The sequence below is a fragment of the Camelus dromedarius genome, chromosome 26 (assembly GCF_036321535.1).
Source record: "Camelus dromedarius isolate mCamDro1 chromosome 26, mCamDro1.pat, whole genome shotgun sequence".
In the NCBI taxonomy this organism is placed as follows: Eukaryota; Metazoa; Chordata; class Mammalia; order Artiodactyla; family Camelidae; genus Camelus; species Camelus dromedarius.
The window spans coordinates 26,920,807-26,944,039 of record NC_087461.1 but is presented as its reverse complement, the minus strand read 5'-3'; the positions used below and the strand labels follow the sequence as shown (position 1 = coordinate 26,944,039).

Sequence of the window (23,233 nt, the reverse complement as noted above, 5' to 3'; positions counted from 1 at the left end):
TGCTAAGGCTCTCCCGAGGTGCACGTGTGCCACACCCGGGCCTCCGACGTCACCCTGAGTGTCACCTCGGAAGGAAAAGGGAAAGAAGGCCTGACCTGGCCCTTGTCCACCTTTACTCTCTGAGCACTGGACAGCAGAGGCAGGCAAAAGGCCTGACCCCCGGCTCCCAGCCTGGCTGAGGCCCTGAGCCCACGCCCCCACTGCAGCACAGGCAGGGACACCCAGCTTGGCCGGGTGCAGCTCCCCAGGTCCTAACAGGGAAGGGCCCGGCCCTCCGTGGAGACCTCCCTGTGCTAACGCTCACGCTCACCACCTCCCCTCCCAGGCCCCCATCAACCAAGCCCCTTGACTCTGCCTCCTTCAAAGCTAAATGAAGCCCCTACCCCACAAACCCCGACTCCCCGAAGAACCAAGCTGCCCACACACTGCTCCGAGGCGCAGCCTGCAGCCACGTGGCAGGTGCGACCCTCAGGATGGCGCAGCCTCCCAGTGACACTGCACACCACAGGCTCGGCCACAGCTCCAGCCCACCATCTCTACCTCCAACTTCTCCCCTCAAGTATCGCCTTCAGCTGGTTTAATCGAAAGCCTCTGAATGACAAATTCGGCATCGAAGAACACGGTCTGCCCGGCACCCATCCTCACCCCCACTGTACTGCGGTGACGCCTCTGTTCTGAACGAGACAACCTTTACACAAGTGACCAAGGGCTGGCCTGCCTCCTGCCCACCCTCCCAAGTGTCACCAACAACTTTGCCGTGAGACTGTGCTGGACCATGGACGCACTCCTGTAAACGTGCACAACGGGCCATCACGTGACAGCCTCTGTCGGGCCCCTCCGACGTGCCTGCAAGCGCTCACACGTGCTCTGTCAAAGTCCTCACACAAGCTTGACCAAGGTGTAAAAATGAGGTCACCAGTGCCCTTCCCGTGGTCCTGACACTCTCGGTGGCCGCCAAGCCTCCTTTTCTAACCTATAAAATGGGCGGGGGACAACAGTACCAGCCTCTCCTACACTGAGACTGTCTGCTTGTATTCCATCAGTTACAACAGATCTCACGTTACTCCCCAAAGCCTCTCCAGCCTCTGTGCAGGCGTCCATCAGGTCACCCTTCTCTCTGAGGTCCACTGAGCACACGCCGGGTGCACGGGCGCAGGAGCTGGCTCTCAGGGAGGCTGCGGTCGGGGGCACACAGGGCGTGAAACATGTGCAGTGACACGTGGGAGGCACGGCGGGCTGGCCGGGGGCAGGAGGGCCGGGTGCCAACAGCAAGAGGACAGAACTGTGCCCAAGGTGGGGCCGGCGGGGAGGATGAGTCTGTCAAAAACGCCCTCTTAACCGAGCAATCACACAGATTAGCGGGGAAACAGCCATGACAGGACACAGGGTGGCTCTCGTCCGCATGAAGCCACTTCCGCCCCAAGAGAATTAGACCAAAGAACCGGCCTCAACTGTCCTCAGTTCGGAAAACAGAGCAATACTTCACATACCATGAAAAATCAACCACAATGCTCCGAATAACTCAAAGGTCATTTAAAAAAAATAAAAAGTTACACACGAGCACAGCCATCAACCCTGGCAGAAGGGCTGCGGGGAACTTCAAAGACCTGCAGCAGACAAAGCCTCAGTGCCGGCTTTCTCCGCGCGCGAGTCGGTCCCCAGCTCGCCAGCCACAGACTCACACCCGCGTCACACGCGACACCCGCCCTGCCCGTTCTCCGGAGAGGACAGTTCCCTCGACGAGCCGTCTGATTAAACCGGGAGACGCTCACGTCAGCACCAACGCCACTGCCGTGTCTCCGCAGAGCACTGGTCTTCTCGGCTCCTCCGCATCCCGGACTGACGGCAGCGCTTGTGTCTGAGGCTGCCGTGAGGCCCGCTAGCCCCGGTACCTGAACCCTCGGCCGCAGAGTCTCCACGGCTCTCTTCCTGGGACACTAATTCAGAATGAGGAAGGGAGGGTCCCCCGCTCTGATCCTCCCTCACCACCAAAGCCAGCTTTATCCTCTTAAAACGCGGCCCCAAACACTTAACTCCCCTGCTGAAAAATGTCCAGTTGCTTCCAGTTACTTCCTAAATTAAGCACCAGCGATGGTCTCACATTCCAGACCCTCTGTTACACGAAGCCATCTTCCCAACGGGTCTTCCACCGGCGGCTGCGTTAGCCACCAAGTGCTCCCCGCACCCGACACAAGCTGTCCGGTCCGCCCTGTGCCTCGCCACGCGTCCCGGCCAACACGCCCACGTGTCTGTGCTTCCACTAACATCTACTCGGCGTCATCCCCTCCAGAGCCTTTCCTGGTTATTCAACCAATGGTCATCTCTCGGGCCTCTGAACTGAAAAGCACCTTCTCCTTCTGATTAAAACCATACCTGTTTGCCTGGCACTCTAAGTGTCTCTGAACCAAGCTTCTGCCTCCAGCCGGCAGTAAACTCCCTGAAGACAGAGCTCTGACATCTGACTCCTCCCCTCGCCCCTGCCACGCACCCGGCACAGGACGGCTTTACCTGGGTCTGATAAAGCACCCTCAGCTCAGGGGTGAAAGGGCGCGTGGATGTTTCTGAGCAGTTGCCTCATGGGCCAGGGGCCCACTCTCGGAGGAGCAGGGTGGCCTCCCAGACTGGGAAGCACTAGCCTGGGAGTCAAAACTCGCCGGCCACTTACCAGGTATGTAACTGTGGGCAGATGACTCACCCCTGGACCACAGGAACCTAACCGAGAATGTCTGCTCTGAGCGTAAATTAGAGGGGACGAGTAAACTGCAGGTCAAGTTCCCGTTCCAGGGCCCTGGTGGCGCCGGCCACGGCTGCGGTCACGTGGGAGCTCTGGGCAGAGAACATGTGGCCGTCCCCAGGGTCCCCCACAGACCGGACAGCTGGGCGGCAACGTGAGGCCATGGGTTTGCCCATGCCCTGTGACCTTCAAGTCTTACGTCACTGGGTCTGGGGAGGTTTTGCAATGTTCCTCTGGGGACTCAAGACCCTGAAGTCTAGGGAGGAGGGCACAGCTCAGTGGTAGAGTGCATGCCTAGCATGCATGAGGTCCTGGGTTCAATCTCCAGGACCTCCACTAAAATTAAAAACTAATAATAACAAACCTAATTACCTCCCCCCAAATAAACAAAAACAATAAATAAAAATGTTTTTTAAAAAGAAAATGAAAGTTATTCTAAAAAAAAAAAAACCTAAAGTCTATGAGGCTGTCGTGGAATGAAGTTCGGGTGCTCCCTCTGGGAGGTGAGGAGGAGCAGCAGGAGAGGGGGAGCGAGGACAGGGCAGGGGGAAGTGGGGAAGGAGGGGAAGGGAGGGAGGCGGGAAGACCTGGCATCAACATCTTTCCTTTTAAAGCATGCACGCATTTACGATTTTCATCAGGAAACTCCACACAAGTAAATTCCTAATTTTTTTTTCAAGTTCATACTCCTTGGATCAAGATGCTCTGGGGTTTGAAAAGACCCTGTCTGACAGATGCCAGCATCCTGTCCTCTTAGGCAGACGCAAAGAGGCGAAATTTCCACAGGGCGAGCCCAGACCTTGCCTGATGGTCTCACAGAAATGGGGCAGATTAAAATGACAGTGTTTCCTAACAGCCCACAGGATAAGCCCACGAAGGCAGGTCACACCTGGAAACAAGTGCAGGGCAGCCCTGAGCAGCGGTACCACGTCGGTACCACGTCGCAGGTCCGATCACAAAGGATGTTCTTCAGTCGGGAAGGCGGGACCGCCGACCTCCACCCCGACCAGCAAAGCACAGGACGCGCCGCTAAGGGTCCCTGCTCCGTCCAGCATGGCTGTTGCCCGGTCAGCTCCCAGCAGGAACGCACCCACCAGGTCACAATGCCTGCTTTAAACAGACCCGCAGGCCCATCCGAGCTGAATATAAACCAAGCGAATGCGGCAGGATAGAAACAGGACGCAAATATAAAAACAGACTTTGCACAGTGAGTGTTACCAGGTTTGAAGCCCATGCTCCCAAGGCAGCCAATCGCTCTGAAACCCTCCGTGTCGGGGCGACAGTTCCCACATCTGCCGCTGAAGCAGCAGCGGGAGCAGCTGGCAGGCAGGCCAGCCCTGCAGCAACGTGGGTGCCAGGACCGGGGTGCGGGCGGTCCCCTCACCACGCCAACGACCGACAGTCAGAGATGGACACGCATGGTTCTGCTGCCACCACCGTGGGCCGGTGACCCTCGCAACGGGGCCCGCGACGCCGAAACACAGCCAGACGGATGCACCTCCACTGACCGCACGTCTGAGCGGAGGAACCGCACTGACGCTGGCAAAAACCAAGTTGTTCCCCAAGAGATCCAATTATACTAACGTGGACAGGAAGTCTTTCAAGTGGTTTTATTACCAGAACTTCAAAATGTTTTATTTCCTATTCAGAAACAACCCAAGGACACAGTTCAGGTTGACACACACATCCTCAGAATTCTGAACATAAGAAGAAGCAGGTATCTAGTTAATAAGGTCGACCTTTTTAAGGTACTTTATATATATATGTAAAAAAACACATACATAGTACTTTAAACATTGGCAATGAAGCAATAAACATAAAATTTTCCAAAACAGACAGACAACTCAATGAAAATGGATGCTGGAAACTGGACTGATTTCCTAATCCGTCTTTTAAAATTGATCTCTCTGTATTTCCCTTTATTTAAAATGCCTGTTTACAGTATTTCTCGAGAAGAGATAAAATCAGAAGCCAACCTCCCGAAGAAAGAACATTGCATTCTCTCTCCATGATTATCTTCTTAAGCAGCTAAAGCCGCTTTTGCTTCCAATCATTTGGCAACAAAACGTGACAGGTACAAAGTGATGTTTAAAACTGCACCGCTCTAATTCCAGTATTTTCGCGGGACATTTTATTCCACCGTGCAGTCATGATTCAAAATGAAAGGAAGCCGTCTTACTTGAATCCAGTGAAACACACCCTGTCGGCTCTTCCGGGTCGGCTCGGAAATGCCACCTGCAGACACACGAGACCTCACAGCTGCCACTGGGCCACGTAGGTTTCCTCAGCATTAGGAAGTATCACTACTCAGATGCCAAGTTTCACACGTAAAACGTTTTCTAAATAGCAATATTTCTACAGCACCAGCCCTGGAGGAGGGCAGGGGAGAAGCTTTCGATGTCTCAGGGATACAGAAGGTGAGTACCGGCTTCCTGAGTCCTCGCGAGCCCTGAGAGGGCTCACGGTCAGGGGCACTCGCTCGCCTTCCTCTCTCCTGCCAGGTGGGCGAGCTCCTCAGGGTGAGGATGGCACTGCGCACCCTGTAACATGACACGTCCGACAGGGAAATACAGCAGGGAGTAAGTAAACGCAGTGAAAGGAATGTCTTCCAAGGTGGTACCAAAACCCACCCAACTAAGTAAATTTCTGGATGAAGGAGGCAGGGAGCAGGGAAGGGTCCTTCACTGAGATTTTCCTCACGACAGTGTTATATGTATGAGGATAGTGGTCCCCTCACTAATTTTCCAAACTCAGGCCTTATAATATGCCAATTACTATATCCCAAAAGCGGAGATTAATCTTACTTTCTAAATCCCTCTAAAGTACTCTGGTGTTGGACACTGTCCCAGCACCTTACACAATGCCTGGTGGCAGCTAAGTGCTCAGCACACACCTGTGAAATCAAGAGACGGGGCTTCCTTTTTTCACTTATTACATAAAGAGACTCCAGCAAGTAAAGAACCAAAGAGGCCAAATAAAAAAAGAAGATTTGAAGAGACGCGGGAAAGAACCTGCCGGGAGCAGAGCTCAGCTCCTCCTCCAAAACGCAGATTTCAGTCAGCGAGGAGGCTCCTCGGTAGATGTAAATTTAACTGAAAAAACTCAAACCGTGACTGACCACTGTCTGCTGATTCAAGAAAGCCCTGCCAAACACACACCACAAACAAAAGTGCAGAAAATACAGCACCCATGGTTCCTCACGACAGGAAACAGCTATCGAAAGATTCCATAAATGCTTGTCAAAGTGTATTTTCTGTAAATCAACTTCAAGCCTCCTCTAGAACAGCAAGGAAAACACACACATTCAACAGACACACCTGGAGGTCACTAATATATGGAGTAGATACGCCTCTTTTTGGCTAAGATCCACCCACACTGCATGAATAAGCATTCATGCAAATTTCAGCCTTCATCCCAAAACGCGTGGCCTCAGTTATCTGAGTATCTCTGAGATGCGTACTATGGAAAATGTGCTAAATACGTTCCCCCAAGAAGCGTGAGTCACTGGTACCTCAATCACAGATCAGTTGTTAAATGTGGGTATCAACTTGACAGCTTCCAAGGACAGAATCTTTGCAAACAAAGAAATAAAAATGGCCCACAATGAGGAGTAGGAGTCAAAACATCTGATGAGTCAAAGGTTTACTCTAAAATACTTAGAAAATCTGTTTCTACATGGTTCTGTGGCTTGTATTCTCAACAGAGCAGGGAAGCTGCAATAAATACTTTTACAAAAACAGACACACTCAGCAGATGGAATGTGAGCTTCAAAATGTGGCCTTAACATGTTATTTAACTACCAAAACTGCTTCCCATTCATACCGAGGCAGCTAGGAGAGCAACACCATTTACGCAGCAGACGAACCGTGAGCAGAGCCAGGAGGCACATCAAAGGGGCTGACGCAGTCCCCTGGATTACAAATAAAGTCACCCTCGCATCTCATTTTCACCCAACCATAGCTGCGTCTAAGTCCTTAATTTCTTCTTTACCTTGATGAAGCTCTTAACCACAAACCAAAAGACAGAAAATGCGTCTATAGACTCCCCACCCTCCAACAAGCAACACTCGGGTGTCACCCTGGTTACAGCCTGTTCGACATCGTTCTAATTGCAGGTACGTTTAATTTGGTACCTTTCTTCACTTAACCTAGCATAACCTTTTTTCACTTTGCTATCTATCGCCTTTCCATTTACTGGCTACATACTGTCTCTTCTAATGGATAAGCTGTGGCTTACGGAACGGTTTTCCTGTTGTCACACCTCTGAAGTCATTCTGACAGTTTCAGAATGTAGACAATGCCGGCTGGATACCGCCACCCGTTACTTCACTCTCCGAGGGGTGAACGACACCACACAGGGCAACATCCCAGGCTCTGCAGGCCCTGATAATCCTGCCAAATTGCTTTTCAAAAGGTGACGCACACTTTGCACAGGGGCACGACAGCCTCCAAACACGCCCAAACGCACGGGCACCGTGACTTTGCAGCCCTGGGTGTGTGTTATGTGCACTTTTTGCTTCGTCGATTTAGTAAGATAAATGGCAATATTTAAATTTATGGGTCTTTAAATAGTTGGTTTATTCAACATTTTTCCATGGCTTTTTACTCGTTAATTCCCTCCTTTCTAAACTACCCACTTGAGTCCTTTGGCCAAGCACCCGCTGGGCTCGCAATGGTCTTCTTATTAATTTGACGGAGTCAAAGTGCCCAAAAGTGCCCTGCGTTTTCCATGAGAAGCCTTCGCAGCAGACGAAGAATGATACAGACTTAATTCTATCACTGCTCCGCTGGATGAACGCTCAGAGGTAAACAACTCAGGGGACTCCCACCTCCGGGGGTAAAGACGGCTTTGCTCTCAGTGTCTGTAACCCAGCCCACCTTCCCCAACCACCGGTGCTTCCCGACAGAGAACACACTCAGTGACAAGCCTGGACAGTCCCTGTACAAACAGAGGGTGAAAACACACATCCCGCGAAACAGGGCCAGCAAAGCAGACCTAACTTAAATTCTCATTAGAAAATTATGGGGGGGGGGGTAGCTCAGGGGTAGAGCACCTGCCTAGCATGCACAAGGTCCTGGGTTCGATTCCCAGCACCTCCATTAAAGTAATAATAATAATATAACAAAATAAACCTAATTACCTTCCCCCTCAAAAAAAGAAAATCACCATCCCCTCCTGTTGATAGCAAAGCACACCCAGCACACCCCTCACCCCGTAGACCTGGCTGAAGAAGTCACACCAAAGCGCGCAGAGTCACCTGTTACAGGCTTCCAAGAGCGAGGCTAAGTTTAAGACAAAATTATCCTTGAAAATCACTTAAGCAGACGGCACAGCACGCGTGGCTCTGCGTGCGGGTTCTCTCTCTCAGAGCCCAGCACTGCTGGGCCCTCCTGTGCTCCTGGAGGGACCGCCCTCTGCTTGGCTGAACGCCGGAAGCCTGGCTCGTACAAGGGAACGCTGCATGGAAAAAACACATACTATTCATTAATTTTAAGCAAGCATTTGTAATTAAGTTAGCGTAAGTTAAATGCACACGACACAATGCACTGTAAACTGGTAAGGATGATGCCAAGTGGACGAATTTACAATTCAGAAGCAAAACAAATGCAGCCATTGGAAACCACGCTGACCTTGTGCTGATACGACATCCCTCTCGAGTTCTACCTGAAGGAAAATCAGCTGCACACTCACACCCGTCACTGCTGTGTGGCCTCGTCCAGGACTAAGTGACACCTGGGCTTCAAAATACTGAACTCAACTCTCACACTAAGTTTTCAGTAACAGATGCCAAATTTCAGTAACTGCTAAAAGTTCATTTTTTTTTAAATGAAAGCATATGAAATGGAAGAGCCCAAGGAACTGCGTCGGCCTTGAAGGCTCGTCAGTAATTACACTGTGAAAATCACCACTCTGGAGACAAGTGCCAACCAGAGAAAGGAAATGTACTTTGAGGGAAAAGAGGAGGAATCTTTTTAACTCCAAAATCCCTTTATTCTGAAGACTTGTACAACCTAGAAAAAGGGAGCATGGCACCCAGTAGGTCACGGTCGTGGGGCAGAGAAGCTGCTTAAAACACAGCAGTTCTCCAGCCTTTATGCCCCTTGAGACCAAGACTGAGCAGCCAGAGGAACCAATGTCTTTGCAGGACCACAACTGGACAAACACGAGGGACGCGGGCTGCCAGTCAAAGGGACCCTTTGTTCAGAAAATGCATCACAAGAGGAAATGCATGTACTTGTGGCAGCAGGAAGAAGCTGGGGTGCAAATCAGCGGGAAGCAAAATGGAGCACTGCTAGGAGAGTGCCCCACTCACTGTCCAGAGAAACCAAACATGCACGCGTGGAACTTTCTTATATCTAACCACAAATCTGTGCAGAATCAAGAAGTAAGGGAAACCTCGGGGTATCACTCTAGAATTACACGTGCGTCGTAAGAACCCTCGACCTGCCCTGAAGGAGCAGAAGGAGGCGCTACCGTCCTCGGCTTCCTTCTCTGCAATTCACAACTTGTTCTTTAACAAGAGTAATGTAGCTCATCGGACGAATGCTGGAAAAGTACGAAGAAAATCAAATTCACCCACAATCTGGACTAAACAAGAACCAATCAGTCAGGCAGTCAGTAACCTGGAAGCACCCAGTTTTGAAAGTACAGACTGCAAGACAAGGACATAACACGCACAGCAGGTACCATCTCTCGGCTCAGAGACCTGACTCTGAAAAGTCCAAGAAAAGGTGCATTTTGCACTTTAAAAAGACCACTGCTTTTGTAGGACAGGAGACAATAAAACACGACAGCCTGAGAAAGACCGCACACCCAAAGCCATGAGTCTGACTAACCGGGTAGTTCCGGTTATAAAACAGTGTCTCTGAACTCTGGAGGGGCAGGCACACAGCCAAGAAGGAAACACAAATGGGGCGCAAACCGCAAAGAACTCTGTCAGGAAGGCAAAGCCCCGAATTAGCGGAAGTGCAAGGATGACGGTTTTTTCAGCCAGCAGAGGAGGAAAGTGAGGTTCTGGCTGCGTTTGGAGCAAGGAGAGGCGGGCCACCTGGGTGGCAGAGGCTGACAGAACCAGTCCTGTTCCTGCTCGTCTTTTTTCACAGCACAACTTCAAGCTGGAAAAGAAACAGCACTGAGCAGAGAATGAGTAGCTTCCCTCTCCTTCCAAAAAAATTAAAAAATAAAAGACCAGGACATTTCCAAGGCATTTTCAGTAGTTCTGTGTAACTTCCCCCACTGTGGAGCCTTCAGCTGTCACAGGAGCAGGTGCAAACTCCTCTGCCTGACAGCCAGCCCTCCCTCGAGGCCCTGCCCTCCCGGGTCAGTCCCTCTCCTCCCGGTGGACGCGCCCCAATCCACCTCCACGGCAACGTCCCTGGACGGGTTCTCACTTGCCACCAGCCCAGGGAAGGCGGCCTCCCCTGGGCCCCAGGGCACGTGGTGCTTACATCTCTGCACCGCTTTCCACCCCGCTGCCAGGGTTTCTCACTGGACCGGGGGCTCTGAGGGGGCGTCTTCACATCCCTAGCACCAGGAACCCAGGAAGAGATGCCGATTCCGTAATCAATCACCTAATGGCTGATTCCCTGAGATCCTGATCGTAAGAACAAGAAAGAGATCAGAAAACTAGGCCGAGCGGGGCTGGCCTCCCCGAGGCTGCACACGAGGAGGCTCGGACCTAGATCTTGCTGCCCAGCGCCCTCCAGATATCGGCAGCACCAAGCCCTTTCAAGAAAGAAAAAGCTGCAACTCAGTGGCTGAGTAGCTTGCCTGAGGTCCCAGAGCTAAGAAGCGGTTCTGAACCCCAGGTCCACGTGCCTCCAGAGCTGGGGGAGGGGAGGAGGCATGGCAGATTCCAGTGGCCTCGGAGCATCACCAGGAGACAGGGATGCCGTGACCTACCCTGGGACCACTCAGGCCGGGACCATGAAACCAGCCTCGTGTTTGTAATACTGTGCCAAATGCCTACAAAGCACTGCTTGTAACTTCCCACATTGCTGTTACTGTATTTCTACATTAGATGGGGAACTGAATGGATGGGTGAATGTCCTCGGGTGTTCAAGCCGGTCAAAACCACACTCAGAAACAAGAACCAGTAGCTTTTCAATGCGGAGATCAAAGTACCTTTTCATTACTGAACCCAGACCTGAAGCCAAAGTCACTCAGCTCGCAGCCAGCACACGCAGCTTTGGGCAGCGCACACAGCCTGCGGGGTCTCGAGGCATCCCTGTAAGTGGGCAGGTTGGGGGGGAGCCACCAGGTGACCCCCAGTTCTGATTACCAGTCTGTCTGATTCTACACTCCTTGGCTGAGGACAGACACAAGACAGCAGCGGGTTCAAAGCCACCTGCCCAGCAGGTAGCAGTGTCTCTGCTGCCTCAGTCTCACCACCTGGGAGCCTCCCACGGACGGGAGGAGGCCCGGTCCCTCAGGCTGAGTGACAAGCACCAGGGTGAGATGAAGCAGGATCAGGCCGACAGAGCCTTTCCACCAAGAGTCTTTACCCCTCAGAACTGGCTACTGGGACCGGAGCAGAGTGCACGCACCATGGGGGTCACCCCTCTCCCCAGAGCGTCTGGTGAAGAAAGTGCGTCCACGCTGCCCAGAAGGCCTCCGTGCTTAGACACAATCTCGGATCTGCGGGCTCTACCACCTGCTGTCAGCTTTGTGGGGAACTGTATGCATGCTGAGCTGATGTAAACGACAAACTATTTTTAATAAAGACTTTGCTGTTTAAAAGACCTAGTGTGACTTTCTCCCCAGTGCAGCCTCTTTAAAACGCATCTCCTCCTCACCCATCACGCTTCCTTATGGTGAGGCAGGTACACCAGCATTTTTGCCCACCGGGGATGGACAAATTACAGCTAATGGACAAAGCTGTCAGGCTCCGACTCAGGAAAACCCGGCACCCTACAGCACACACAGTATGTGCCGTCAGTCAGCAATGACCCATGTGAAGGCAGAGCCACCGCCCCAGTAACACACAGCGGCCACGCAGAGATCACCGCTCTCTGAATTTTCTGCAAGAACCCACCGGACTCACTGCTTCTCTGGAGTGACGTGCACATGGACATTTACAAGCGTTGCAATCACGTACCATGTAAAACTGCCAATACCATCCAGAGGAGATTCATGTGCGAAAAAAATTCAGCATGGCTCTCCCCCTTGGGGTTTTCGGGAAGATGTGCCTGTTTCAGAGGAACTCGTACACAAGGGCAACCTCCTCGGTGGTTTCCTTGGGTCCCCGACTTCTCTGATCCCTTGCAGCTGAGGAGCCAAAGGCTTAGAAATGAGCAAACAATGACATGAATGCCACCGCGGCATCAGCCCCCATCACCCTCTCCCCCTCTCTTGCCTCCAGCCTCCTCTGTGCTCAGGAGATGCCGTGTACCTGACAGTCACCACACAAAAACACAGTCACACTTCTTTTGACTCTGCATCTCCTACAGGAACAGTTTTAAAAGTTGGTGATACATATTTTGTATTTCTTTGCCTTCAACCTAACCTCAAAAACCAACCACCAAATATTTCCCTGGTTTTCCATTTCTTCCCTGAGATGTTAATGTTTTCCAACAATGGACAACAATTCTCTGCAAGCCCAAGTACTGGATTTTGGAAGAACTCCTGGTCAACGGCCTTCTCAGTACACTTTTTTGGAGGGGAGGGTATAGCTCAGTGGTAGAGCGCATGCTTAGCATGCACGAGGTCCTGGGCTCAATCCCCAGTGTTTCTGTTGAAAAAATTTAAAAATTTAAAAAATTAGAAAATAAAAAAAAAACTACCTACCTTACCTACTCAGAAAAAGAAAAAAAAACACTTTTGGAATGATGCAGACTATAAGACAGTGATTTACATGACAAGGTGCACAAGCATTTCCTTTGCACTATTAATACAATAGATATTAATTGGAGATAAACATCTAATTATTACAGGCCTGCAATCAGAAAGAGGTCACACGAGGGCTGTGCTAAGGAACCATATCTTGGAGGTCGCTGAGAATCACACTAGGAGGAAATCCTGCTCTGCTGTGAAGACTCCACTGGGACCCATTACTGAAATCTTTGGTCTCCTGCCTGTCTGATCCCCAGGGACACAGCACGTCCCTTCTTTTCTCCTGCCACGGCTCCTACAGAAGCTGTATTTTTTAAAATAAAAAGGGGGAGAGCTGTAATTCAAAATCACTGCTGTTTCTGCTTTGCTTCTCTGGCTAAATTAACAAAGACCAATGCCCAGCGCAGACACGAGACACAACGCACCGCAGTAAGGAAACACCGAGAACCAGCACTCAGGACGCCACGCAGCCAGGGAGCTGAAACTCCGCGTCAGGGCTAGGTTGCCAGACGCCACTTCACGCAGCCGTGAGGGGAAACATACAGGCAACTCGGGATTTCCGACACGTGAAAGGAAATACTTCCGTTCACTTTGTACTTTTCCTGAACCTGGGGCCGATCACTCTCCCCTCTCCCGCTTCCCAGTTCCAGCTCAGCACCCAAGCGCCGCTCCACACCTTCGGGGGCCGGGGCAGCCCCCCAACCCCCCAGAGCGCCCGCACGTGCACAGGACGGGGCATCCAGGAGTTGGACGACACCGGGCGTTTCCCGGAGCCGGCTGGCCGCGGGGCGGCTGTGGCAGCGCTCCCTCTCCCACCCGGACCCGGGCTCCGGTGAGCCGCGGTGCTTCACTGGGGCAGCTGGTGCTTCCTGTCCACGCTTCAACACTTCCCAGTCTTTGTACTGGATTCTGGTGGTCTCCACATTCAGAAAACAGAAGAGGTGGCCAGATTTCAGCTTTCCCTCACAGCTAATGCTTGATTCCAAAGGGAAACTAACAGGCAAAAGCCTTTAAAACCAAGAGTCTGATGGTGTTTTTAGGAGAAGGTTGGCATGACGCTGTGACAGAACGTCAGAGCAAGGCGGGGTCTCATGCTGCACATGCACAATGCCCTTTCCTCTAAGACGTTCACCTTAAGTTATTTGTTCTCCAATAAATGATGGTTTCTGGGAGGGAAAGCGGGGGAGGGGAGCAGGACAGACAAGAAGCACCGCTGGGCACCGTCCACGCGTACAGAGTGTAAAGGACTCGGGGCGCCACCCAGGGCCGGAGTCCACGTCTCTGTGGGGGAGGAGCTAAGGCCTGAGCGGGGAGGGAGGGGGTGCACCCAGCAAACACCAACCACCCAGGCCTGATTACAGGACGGCAGTGCAGAGGGGTTTTTTGGACTTTTTAGAGAAACAAAACTGTATAGTCAGTGGAATCTCTCTTCACGGTGCTTGAGCATTTTAAAAGGTGGCCTAAACCTGGCACCTACTGAGAAACTGTGACATACCTGCTGCAATTTTTAGCTGTTTTTGACTTACTTGTAAGGAGACAAGAGTAAGGGGACACACCTTGCCTCCACTATTAGGATACAATTTCCCTTCAGTCATCCTCCTAACTGGCTTCTGGAGTCCCACCCCCCTCATCACAGCAGAGTCCCCAGCAAATTGCGGCGGCCAGACTTAAGGCCAGCGTGTAACCCAGACGCAGTGTGGCCCAGCAGCGTGGAGACCAGCACCTGCTGTCCCCACAGGCCTGAGAGGCGCGGGGGGAGCAGGGGAGCTGGGGAGCTTCTGAGGGCTGCACACGTCCTGAAGGAGGACCAGCGTCCCCGAGGGAGCCAGGCGTGCCCAGCCACCCCCAGGCTCAGACGTCTCCTTAAGGAGCTCCATTTTTCACAACCTCAGATGGGGAGATGAGCCCCACACTAGTTCCTTTAATTAACTGCAATTCTCACAAAGACATCAAACCATTTCAGAGCTGGCCGCTCCAGCCGGCTGCTCGGAAGCCCTGCAGCACTAGGAGTCACCCCCCAGCACGGCAGCTCACAAAGGGCAACTTGTTTGCCCCATACGCCAGCTTGATTCCAAGGAGGACTGAAAGTAAGCATCTAAACATTATTTAGCTTAAAACACCTTTTAAGATACCATCTTTGTCGGAGTGCTAAACCTTAAGGTTTGATGGATCAAGGTGAACTTATTTTAATCCAAGGGAGAATAGGCAAAAAGAATTAATTTGGGGAGTATAACAAATTAAATGATATAAGTCCCATCTAAAAATTTTGGTTTCTAAATATTCTCTCTAAAGTACATTTATTTGAACTCTTAGATATTTGACAGACTTTAATTTTAACGCGGAATATTGCCTCAGGGTGTATATTATTTAAGACTATAATAAATCCTTTTGCACACTGAAAATAAGAGTAAAGAGCTTTACTGTATCACAAAAACATAACCAATCACACTATAAAAATTTAAGGAAAAAAAAGGAAAGCCACCATACTCCATCACTCTAAAGCAAGTATTGTTACTGCTTTAGTATGTTTCCAAGTTATTCAGTGCATTCTTTAACCACTTGGAAGCATATTTACTGAATGTAAAATGTGCACCTCATAAGTGGTTCCTGAGAGTGCTACACTTCTTATAAACACCCTCTTAATATTTAAAGCAAGGATTCTAAAAAGTTAATAGTAGCCCAAGCCATACAACATAAATGGCGAGACCTAAAAGTCACAGAAAACCCTACCCCACCCTCCGCCCCGCCACGGAACAGTGGGAGAAAAGTGCCCAGGTAGACGTCCCGACAGAGACCTGGGTGTTAACAGAAGAGCAGGTCTCGGCGGAGAGAACCGGCTCCTGGTGTTTCCAAATGTACTTTTCAAAGACTCTCCTCCCTCTTCTTTCCCTGTCTCACCTACCTATTCTCGTGGAACTGGGGAGGCATCCCGAACTTCCCGCACTGTCGAGTAGGAACGTAACTGTTCATGGGCGTGCAACCCTCCTAATAAACGCAGCACAACAGTAACTTTACTGGTCCCCACTCCTCAGACTTCACCTTCATGTCCTCTTTGGAAAGCTGGTTCCAGAAATCGAATCACCAACTAAGTTTCCTCACTGCCTTATAACTGCTGGAAATGGTTACAGTGGATATTGGAATTTAAATTAATTTATAGGAACAAATACTAAACTGTCTCATGCTAGACAAGGCACTGCAGTTCTACAGACTCTCATGTGGAAAGTACCGGCCAGTGCTCTCAGGGGAGTGGCTGATCCTCCAGTCCAGAGTCGAGCCACCTGGGATGTTAGGGAACATTTTTACTTAAACACACAAGTGAGGAATGAGGAATGATTTTAGCCTTTTAAAAATGAATGGTTTCTCAAATCGCAAACAACCTCAATCTCCAAAAACTTGCACAAGCATCACATAGTTATGCTTCTGAAACCCCAGAAATCTAAATCCCTGATTTTAATCGTTTGCCCCTTATTTCCTTAACTTTGCATTTTGAAATCCATTCTTCTGTAGCAGCTTAAGGACAACCCAACTGACTCCGTCTGTCGACCACTTCTTCTGGCCAAAGTGCTACCCACCATCACTCACGAAAAGTGGCCAAGTGACAGCAGAGCATCTGATGCTGGACGAGCCCAAACAAACTCCCACCCCAACTGGTGAGAGCCTCAAGGGGACGCGAGTGGTTCCGAGGGGCAGTGAAGTCCTGACATTCTGAAAGCAGGCAACACCACTGCCACCCGGGGGGCAGGCGACAGGAAGGAATGACAATCAGAGGTGTCTCGTTACCTCCGGGGATTAGAGAGGAATGGAGGCGCTGGCCGGAGAGAGAGGGACAGCGGGAAAGCCACACCCGTCAGCTCCAACATCCACCCAGAATCCACCCACTGCTCACACTCCCTGCCACTTCACAAGCTAGGATCCTGTGCACACCTGTTTCCCGAAATGCACATACAGATTTGTCTCCAAAAGTCCGAGACTGTCATGAGACTTCAGTGAAGAAGTGACTACTGTGCATCCCTACTTCAGAAGGATCAGACACCAAAACCGGGGCACGGGGCTGCAAGGCTTGGGAAACGCTCTCGAAAGCAAGCAGTCTGAAAACCAGCACCGCACCCAGCCTGGAGTCACGGACCTGAAAACCACTAGGTCTCTCACAACTCTTTCAATCCTTGGAAACCTAACACAAATCCCTATAAATCTATTACACATGTCCAGAACACAAAGATAAAACCTAGCTCCTAAGACCAGTGCTAAACCAGCACAGACGCATCCAAACTCAGCAGGTAACGAGGACACAGCCTTCACGTACGACGGGAACGTGACACTCAAAAGAAAGGACAAAACAGTGACGATTCCAACAGCAGAATCTTAACAAAAGACTCAGTGTTGCTCACACAGCCATCTCCCTGAGAAGGGGAGCGGGCAGAGGAGAGCTATCAGGGACGGCCACGGCCAGAGGACCTCATCACTGGTCCACGTGAGGTCTGGGAGCGCGCAGGCAGCGGGAGGAACCACGGTGCAGACCTTAGCATGACCTCAGCATCCCTGCATTCAGTCAACACGGAAGGGATCCTGGGAGACGACACAGAGGCAGAGGAAATGTGTGCGTCCTTAAGTGGAGAAAAAACAAATTTCACCATCATAATCCTGTCAGACTGGAGGGAACGTTGTGGAAAATGTGGCCCCAAAATGTCACCCAAAGCACAGAGCAGAAGGGCACGTGCTGTGCAGACTAACGCCTGCAGGGTCCGTAAGGCGCGGTGGGCCATCATCTAGGCACGAGGACACCGATGCATTCCACCCACACAGCGTCCTCAGGGAAAAAAGAGTTGTGTTGGGTCTTTTTGGTTTTTTTTAATACGAGACATTGGCTGCCAAACTGTTTTACACAGAATCTCAGTTCAAGGAAGCACTTTGTGTGTCTCTCTGAAAGTGGGTGACAAGTTGACATGGTTACTGTCCATCTCCAAAGCCACTGCTCGGCTCCATTAACATGGGAGAATCAACACCCCGGACGTAAGAGCCATCGCCCGCGCCACAACTGCCAAGCACCAAACGCCTGCACTGGGCAGCCTGCACGCCACGCCCTTCACACACGTCTCTCATTTAATCTCCAAAGAGGGGGTGCTGGTATTACAGCCCAGCGGACAGACTATCAAAGGAGGCTGCAGCCCTCATTCCTGGGCCCAGGGACTCACAGCTGTGGATGCAAGTGCACCCACCGACCCGGGAGGTCTCCCTGGAGGAGGCAGGAAGACCCTCCCGGGCCAGCCAGGCATGCACCGGCACATGGCAAAACACGCACACTGGAGCTCAGGGCTCCCCACCCAGTCACTACACACCTAATTTAAATGAATAATCCAAGCTGGACCAACTTTTATGTGCTAAAATGGTTACAATATTTTTAAGTGGTGAAAAACAGGGTAACAAATTGCCAACAACAGGCAGATAGCTAGATAAATATGTACATATCCACACAGGGAAACGCCATATGGCCTTTAACATTATGACCATTTTTTAAAGGACACGGGCAAACATGAATCTATCACGTGAAATAAGTAGTAACGATCATACAACATGATTTCAACTATTTTTAAAAGGCATCTATGTTTATATACACACAAACCTACAGAAACTCAGACTGAGAAGAAATACTCAGATTTAGACTATTCTGGTTGGCGGGACTCTCAGCGACTTATGTTCTACAGTATCACCTGTACGTTAACGACAGGCAGATTTCGTCTGCGGGCGCAGGCGGCTCACACGCCGCAGCGCTGGGCTGGGATAAACTTGTCATATCCCCGGTTAATTACTGATGAACCTGGAAACGGCCCTGTTTATTAAAGACTTATGTGCTCTCGAAGACTCGGCCGCACAGCCTGAAGCCTGTAATCTGGCAGAGCAAGCAGTTTCTAGGATGTAATAGGATTACTCCTGGTGTTCTCATTCAAAGGACAAAATCCAATAAAATACACTGTAGCATGTGTTTGTTTAAATAAAACACTGGTGCATTGTCTCCCACTTCCTCCGCCAGCGCTAATTTACCAGTCAGATCCCCAAGGAGCCATGCTCAGTAACGGAGCTGACACGCAAACAAGAGGGTAAGAGGCTGAAACTACTTCCCTGGCAAGAGCAGAGCACCCACGTGGATCAGCTGAGTGGCGGTGGGGACAGGGAGGCTCTGCCCGCCCCCTCCGCCCCGCCCCACCCCACGTCCCCAGAGCTGCCCTGCCGCAGAGCCAGCATTCATGCAATGCAGCAGTTTAAGTAAATGAGAAGTCTGTACGTGAAACAGGAAAAATCAAGTTATAGCTGAGTGAATATAAACAAAATGGGAAAAAAATGAAGTTTTACTATAAACCTCTTTTCTAAATATTCCAGCAACATACTCTAGTATAAATGAATTTTTAAAGATTTAATGAGCCAAACAGAAACTGCATTTCTTTCATCCATTGAATTGCATAAGAGAATCATTTATTACCTGGGAGACACCAACAGACAGCCTCTAATTAAAAAATAAATCCCAAGTCTTCACTAGAGAGCTCACCCAGTCCAGGAACCACCCCCGCCCCACCTCCCACAGACGCAGACGTGGTGCACACGGACCCACACGTGCGCAGGGGCACAGACGCCACCCAGTCACACACACTCTGGCTGACAGTTTGAGAGCATCACAGAACAGAAAATCATTCTACTGGAAGGAACCGGGGGCCTAACTCTCCTTCAAAATGCTGCTCCTCCATTTAGTCAGTCAACACAAAACAGCTCTTTTCCTGTGAGATCATTCCTAAATCTGGCCAGACACGCCCACTTTATGAGGTCCTACGCCACTCAGAGTGAGCACCTGTCACGCAGGAGACCACCTGCCAGTTCAGGGCGCCCTGAGCTGAGCCCGGGCAGCCCTGACAGCCCGGCAGACACGTCCCCTCCCGGCTCCACCTCCAAACCTACCCCCTGCAAAGCTGCCAAGACACTGAGCCTGCTGCCGCCACAGCCGGCACCCCCAAGCAGTGATGGTGCCACGGGGCCCAAGGCCTGCCGCACTTCCCTCCGGAAGGTGTGCTGGGAGCCACCGTGGGGCTGTGGTGGGAGGACACGATCCTCTGGAGAACCACTCCAGCTCCTGGGGGAGAGAGCAGCGCCGGGGATGGGTCGGCACACTTCACCCGTCAGGACCCAACACACGGACGGGGCCGAGCCGGAAGATCCAAGACACCGTCCAGGGCTACACGTGGACGGCTCCAAGGCCTCCGCCTGACAGCTTCACCTAACTGCCCGGATCCGCTGTCTAACTGCCCCCAACTTGCCCATCGTCCAGCCACCCCGGTGACCCGCCAGGACGGAGGCTCGGCCACGTGGAAGGCGCCCTGCTGCTCTCACTCCGACGCACCTCCCGCTGTGCCCAGCACAGGGCCGAGGACAGTCCTGACAGAACGGGGCCCGAACGGTCTTGCCAACCCTTAGAAGGAAGTAAGGAAACAGGAGTGTCCCACATACCCAGCTCAAGCCACCAGCTCACTTCCCGCACTCGATCCAGACACTGTCATTAGCACGGCAGCGCCTGCCCTGTCAGCGACGCCAGGCAGACTCCACGCCCCAGAGGACAGCAAACGCCAAACACACACCTGAATACCCACTCAGGTTCACTTACAAAAGACAAAGAAGTCTGGCTCCTCACCACCAGGACTATTTCTTACTTAACTCCAGTATTAGTCACAGTTGTCATGCAGTTTTTCCACAAAGGATAAATTTCACTCTCTTCTGTACACTTTATGGAAAAGCCATCCACCACCTGCAACCTGCATGTCCCACTTAATCTTCATGGTGACATCTGAGCGCAGTAAGCCCAGAGTGTCAAGCCACAGCTGTCAGCAGGGACAGCAGTCCTCCTGGAGGTGGGGGCTGGGACCTGCACCGCAAGCAAAAGGAACACGCCAGAAATCCTTCCTGACGGGACACACAAGCCGTGTTTCTTAAAAGTGTATCCAATTTTATTTACAAGTAATAAAACATGTAATAACAGTAGAAATTATAAACTTCCTTTCAAGAAGCACATGTGTGCACAGTGATGCTTTATATCCCAGTAACTGGACATGTCTATTTTTGGCCCTCCCTGGGTTGTGGGTGGGGGGAGGGGAGGGTGGTGACAGAGACATCTCCAGGGCCGCACAGCAGCACGTGGTGCCAGGCAGAGGGAATGCCACCTAGGGGGCGGAAAGGAGACCGTCTGTCCTGGGACAGCGCAAGCCTCCAACTCTGAGCAAAAAGGCATATAGCTCTGGGCACAGGACAGAGGAAGGTACGGAGGGGCCGAGGTGAGAGCGACTCCCTGCCAGGGCCGCCATGCAGGAAGTGAAGGTGGCTGGGAAACAGAACAACTCTGGGGAGACTGGAGAGGTGACCCATCAGGACCTGGAGAGACGTGCTGGAGACAAAGGGGAAGGGGACAGGGCCAGTTTTCAGGCCAACACAGGTTACTTTTACCTGGAAGGGCCAGCGGACCACACGGACTGGAGAGTGTGGTAATGACAGTTGTCCTGGGGGAGCCTCCCCGCTGGGAACATGTGGGGGTCACCACACAAGGGGGAGGGGGCGTGAGCAGCAGACACACTCGACAAGCAGTGGCTGGACAGCTTCATTCCCAAAGCCTGACACCTACCAATTACACATCAAGTATCTCATTTTAAGCAAATCTGAATGAACCACATTTAGAGCCTTGCAGTGGAGCTGCACCCTGGCCAAAGGCTGGGCGCTCAACCGCATGAGTAAAGTGAATTTAACATATAGTCAAACCACCCTTGAAAACTCCATTTAATCACCCAAAAGCATAAGGAGATGCCCCCGCAATGGGGGCACTCAGGGATGGACAGACACCACACAAGGGACGGGGTCTCCCACTTCCAGCGCCACCCTCATTCCACGCCACAGAGGGTGGCCATCATCACCCCATCTAATGTCTGCCTGTCTCTGCTGAGCATGAAGAATTTAGCCGATTAAAATGAAACACCCTACTGATGCAATACCCATAAGCTTCCACCAAAAAACAAACAAAACCCACATTAGAAAAATAACCTCTTTAAACATAACACTTTTTTGGCAAATGGCATATAATCCAAAATATTATCAGATGTTCAAAACTCAATCCATTTTGCAGAATTCTGACTTAGAAAAGTAAGACTCACACTCAAGTTCTAATCAGCTGGAGTCTAATAACTGGAGGAGTTGCCTTCTACACAGCGTTCATTAGCAGGTGGATGAAATTACTTCACTGCCTCGTCGGCATATGAACTCACGTGCACACGGCTACTTCACCATTCCAGGAAAGGCATCTACAGTGGTGCAGCCGCCCTGAACCTTTCAGAGAAGCTGCCGTGTAACCTAACGTGTTCTCATCAGTCTCCTTCTGCAGCACAGCCTGGGAAAGCTGTCAGACCATGAGTTAGGAACTCAGAATACTTCTTAGGTCTGTCAGCCTTGAAAGTTCAGGACATACATTTTACTGCTGTGCCCAGATCAAGAAAAGGACAATTTTAAAACATGACACCAAATAAAAAGACTAAACGTTTGATGTTACACGCAACACACACACACACACACACACACACACACATCCCAAGAGCAGAATAAAGATGGTCACAAGCCCCTCTGAACACTCTGGCTTTGACAAGCGGAGCCAGCGTCCCCTACCCCAGAATCTGGGCCGCTCCGTGATTGGTCTGGCCCAGAGAAGACAGGGGTAATGACTCTGTGCTGGCCTCCAGGCCTAGGTCTCTGGAGAAGTCTCTCCTCTCCTGACTCTTAGGACATCCTCTCCAGGCCCTGAGCCCTGCACGCGGGAGACATGACGACCAGGTGCTCCAGTCAACAGGCCCAGGAGACCCCAGCTTCTACCACCCCAACCAGCGCCAGACACGTGACGGAGCGAACCAGGACCCTCCAGCCCAGGTCACCTGCCGGCGGAATGCCCCCAAGAAGCCACGGTGGAGCCCCACCCAGATTCCCGACCCTCCAAATCAAGGGATGTGATCAGTCGTTGACTGAAGAAGCCATGAAGTCCTGGGTGCTTTATTATGCAGCAACACCTAAACATACATGGATTTTAAACAACATTGTTACTAACCAACCTACCTCAAGTGCTATTTGAAGCTGCTCAATAAGAAACAATTCTCCCATGAGCACTGTCCCCAGACACATCATGCCTCTAACTAAAGTAATTCCTAACAGGTCTGCAAGATTCAGTGCAAGTCCCTGGAGCTGCAGAATACATGAAGACAATGTTTTAAATGTCCTCACGGAGACCTGCACTTTACCGCTCTCAAGCACCCTTGAGGAAATGGCTTCCCGTCTTGATCACCTCTCGCCGGTCACACTATGAGTGCCCAAGCCACACAGTAGCGGCCCCAAGGGCCCAGGGAGCCAGGGCTGCAGGGATGCCAAGATCCCGGCCCCCATGCAGATGGTCCAGATGACGGCCCACATGAAGAATGACAGCTCGGGCATCTGTCCCCTCTTCCTGACTTCAAGTAACAAAGGAAATGTATAAACACCCGGGAGACAGGAGCCAGGACGCCAGGAAACACAAAACCAAGGCTGCGTTCAAGTTAATAAAGCTGATGGGGGGAGGGGGGTGCAGCAGGCAGCGCCTCCAGCCGTGCTCGGGTTCAGGGGCACGTG

At 51.3% G+C, this 23,233-nt stretch overlaps 1 long non-coding RNA gene across 4 annotated transcripts in view; it reads right to left on the bottom strand.

The window, feature by feature from the left end:
• Positions 1 to 23,233, bottom strand: part of LOC105093249 (uncharacterized) — a 127,776-nt gene that overhangs the window by 92,030 nt on the left and 12,513 nt on the right. Inside the window, exon 1 of one of the 4 annotated variants that reach the window (XR_010377984.1) lies at positions 2,666 to 3,091. The exons of the other annotated variants lie outside the window; for them this stretch is intronic. This is a non-coding gene — a long non-coding RNA (uncharacterized LOC105093249). Of the gene's footprint in view, positions 1 to 2,665; positions 3,092 to 23,233 lie in introns of those variants that run through there. 4 annotated transcript variants of the gene reach the window in all.